This window comes from Rutidosis leptorrhynchoides, chromosome 1 (assembly GCF_046630445.1).
Source record: "Rutidosis leptorrhynchoides isolate AG116_Rl617_1_P2 chromosome 1, CSIRO_AGI_Rlap_v1, whole genome shotgun sequence".
Lineage (NCBI taxonomy): Eukaryota > Viridiplantae > Streptophyta > Magnoliopsida > Asterales > Asteraceae > Rutidosis > Rutidosis leptorrhynchoides.
In genome coordinates, this window is record NC_092333.1 from 262148749 (window position 1) to 262153010 (window position 4262).

A 4262-nucleotide genomic window follows, 5' to 3' on the forward strand; every position below is an offset into this window, starting at 1 on the left:
TATTAGAAAGATATCTTACTGTAAATAAGAAAGATTTCTTGAGGTTGGATGATCACTTTACAAGATTGGAAGTAAGCTAGTAAACTTGGAAGTATTCTTGATTTTATGAAACTAGAACTTATAGAATTTATGAAGAACACTTAGAACTTGAAGATAGAACTTGAGAGAGATCAATTTGATGAAGAAAATTGATGAATTAAGGTGTTTGTAGGTGTTTTTGGTCGTTGGTATATGGATTAGATATAAAGGATGTGTAATTTTGTTTACATGTAAATAAGTCATGAATGATTACTAATATTTTTGTAATTTTATGAGATATTTCATGCTAGTTGCCAAATGATGGTTCCCACATGTGTTAGGTGACTCACATGGGCTGCTAAGAGCTGATCATTGGAGTGTATATACCAATAGTACATACATCTAAAAGCTGTGTATTGTACGTGTACGAATACGGGTGCATACGAGTAGCATTGTTGATGAAACTGAACGAGGATGTAATTGTAAGAATTTTTGTTAAGTAGAAGTATTTTGATAAATGTCTTGAAGTCTTTCAAAAGTGTATAAATACATATTAAAACACTACATGTATATACATTTTAACTGAGTCGTTAAGTCATCGTTAGTCATTACATGTAAATGTTGTTTTGAAGCCTTGAGGTTAACGATCCTGTTAAGTGTTGTTAACCCATTGTTTATTATATCAAATGAGATGTTAAATTATTAAATTATCATGATATTATGATATATTAATATATCTTAATATGATATATATACAATTAAATGTCGTTACAACGATAATCGTTACATATATGTCTCGTTTCGAAATCATTAAGTTAGTAGTGTTGTTTTTACATATGTAGTTCATTGTTAATATACTTAATGATATGTTTACTTATCATAATATCATGTTAACTATATATATATATATACATATACATATATATACATATATATATATATATATATATATATATATATATATATATATATATATATATATATATATATATATATATATATATATATATATATATATATATATATATATATATATATATATATATATATATATATATATATATATATATATATATATATATATCCATGTATATGACATCATATAGTTTTTACAAGTTTTAACGTTCGTGAATCACCGGTCAACTTGGGTGGTCAATTGTCTATATAAAACCTATTTCAATTAATCAAGTCTTAACAAGTTTGATTACTTAACATGTTGGAAACACTTAATCATATAAATATCAATTTCCTTTAATATATATAAACATGGAAAAGTTCGGGTCACTACACTCTCAACGTAAGCTTACTCGCTTCGTCATCAACTAACATACGGGCGGTAAAAAGAAAAGGTCTCCCAAAAATTAGAGGGATATTGGTGTCCTCCTCCACATCCATAACCACAAAATCAGCCAAGAAATTCATATCACCAATCTGGATATGCACATCTTCCGCCATACCCACCAGGTGTTTCTTGACTTGGTCATATAAACTTATGCTAATGGTAGTGGGTGCTAAGTCAGCCAAACCTGATCTTTTATACAAAGCTAGAGGCATAACATTTAACTCGCCCCTGAATCTGCCAACCCATTATACATAACAGAGTCTTTAAGTAAGCAAGAAATTATAAATTCACCCGGATCACCCAATTTGGGTGGAAATATAGGATGTTCAACTTTCATAGGAACTGCCCGCGCAGCCTTAAGTTCTTGCTTTGCCTTGATATTTGCTTCATGCTCTGCTCTTCTCTTTTCCTTCCTAGCCTCTTTTCGCATTTCTTTTTGCATCTTGGAAGTACCTGAAAAAGAACTATCAATACAAACATTATTAAGGTTATAATGTCTCTCCACCACCTCGTATTCAACCCCCTTTCTCGGGAAGGGAATTGGTGGTCTATATGGTTTAACCACCAGCTTCTCATTCTTAACAACTGGTGGAACATCTTCAACCTCTTTTAATTTTAACATACTCTTCTCATCACCCGACTTCTCTCCCAACGAAGACATAATCACATGCAAATTTTCACCTCTCAAGTTGATCTTTGCATCACTAGGCAACTCACCCTGTTTCTTGTCATTCATATTTCCTGCAAGACTACCTATTTGCCTTTCCAAATTCTGTATAGCGGCTTGTTGATTGCAAAACATTTGATCATTATTCTCATTTGTTTGAGTAACAGTAGCGACAAGCTGAGTTTGAGACACCATAAGCTTTTCTAACATAGATTCAAGATTCAACTCTTTCTCTTAAACTTGGGGCTTTTGCAAATACCCCGGAGCTTGCTTTTGAAAACCTCCACTAGAACTGGGTTGAAACCTCGAACCCTGATTACCTTGAGGATTGTATGGATTATTAAAATTTCTATTAAATTGAGCTCGTCCCCGAAACTGATTGTTGTTCTGTTGACTAATAAAATTGATCTCTTCTTTCTGGTTCATAGTCAACCCCGCATCGCAATCTTTACCTAAATGTAATCCCCCACAATATTCACAACCAACCTTCATACCGTGAATATCCTTATCCATTTTCTCTAGATGCCTACCAAAGTTATCTAACTTAGCATTTATAGACCCAAAATCATCATACGCACCAGTTGTTTCAGTTCTTTTAACCAAAGCTGAACTGATGACTCATGAGCTTGATGCCATTCGTGAGTGTAGGCAGCTTGCTTGTCAATTATTTCTAGCACTTCTTATTATGTCTTATCCATTAAAGTACCTCCTGCTGCTTGATCAATACTCTGGCGAGTTGGTATGTCACAACCCTTATAGAAAATCTAGACCTTTTGTAAATCATTCAACCCGTGTTGCGGACACGAGTGTAACATATTAGAATAACGGTCCCAAGCATCAAATAATGTCTCACTACTCTTTTGTTTGAACTGTGAAATTTCAGCTTGAAGTCTAGCATCTTGAGACGCAGGGAAAAACTTTGATAAAAACTTATCTACCAACCCATCCCAATTGTTAAATGTACCATCGGGTTGATTATCTAACCACCTCTTAGCTTCGCTCATAAGAGTCCAGGGAAAAAGCCTTGTCTTGATCGAAGTATCATTAACCTGATTCAGCTTGAATAAGTTGCAAACATCATTGAAAACACGGAGATGCTCGTTAGCATCCTCACTATCCTTGCCATAAAATTGGTAATCAGTAGCTATCAAACTCAGAATTGGACCTGTGATTTGGAAAGGCTGAGTAATGTTTGGTTGAGTAATCGAATTTCCTTGGCCAGCTCGGGTGGCCTTCAACTTTTGTGCCATAGTCTGTGGACGAGGTGGTTCTTCAGCCATCTCTTCAGTCTCGAAAATATCAAATGAAATGTAAGTGTCTTCCGCTTCGTTGATTTCAGGTGGTGTATTGGGCACCACAGTCTCAGAACTACTACCCAAATGAATTATATTATCACTTGAAGAAGCTGATGAATCCACTGTAGACTGTTGCTCTTGACTTAACGCTCTAAATAACTCTCTTTCGAGTTCATCAAATGGTTGAAGAATCGGAGAATCTGAAGAACGCATATGTGGTGCGACGACCCGAAAATTTCCGACCAAATTTAAACTTAATCTTCATATGATTTCGACACGATAAGTAAAGTCTGTAATGTTGAGTCTCGAAAACTTTGAAGTTAGGTTCATATATTAAGTTGACCTTTTAACTAATCCCGACGATTCACGAACAACTAATCGTAAAAAGATGTATATATATTTAAATAAACGTATATATAAATTAAAATAATATATAGATATGAAATATGATACATTTAATTTGTTATGTTATTATTGCTATGACTATTATTATCTTTATTATAATTATGATTTTTGTTATTATTATGATTTTTATTATTATTATTAATGTATAATTATTATAACCCTTGTCATTGAAAATCATTATTTTTGATATAGTTATCAATACTATTACAAAAATAATACAAATTATTATTATCATTTTTTAATTACTATTAATCTTTATTATTAATATTATTAATATTAATTAGTATTATTAATATTATTAATATATTTATAGTTAGTTATCAAAATTACGAATCAAACACAGATGATTCGAATAGAGTTGTTACATCTCATTTTCAATGCTTATTCCTTCTGCAATATGATAGGAAAATTTTAAACAGATAGATCCAAATTCAATTGGCCATCATTTTCACTTTTTATTTTTATTTTTTATTTTCTTTCTTTCCTTCTTCATTTTGTTCCTATCCCTGATTGTGTTAATATATCGAATTCAATT

The 4262-nt window shown here is 32.0% G+C and overlaps 1 non-coding gene across 1 annotated transcript; it reads left to right on the top strand.

Moving 5' to 3' along the window:
• Nucleotides 1-2813: 2813 nt before the first annotated feature.
• On the top strand, nucleotides 2814-2920 carry LOC139887216 (small nucleolar RNA R71). Its single transcript, XR_011773055.1, has one exon. It is a non-coding gene; the product is annotated as a small nucleolar RNA R71 (small nucleolar RNA).
• Nucleotides 2921-4262: the final 1342 nt, after the last annotated feature.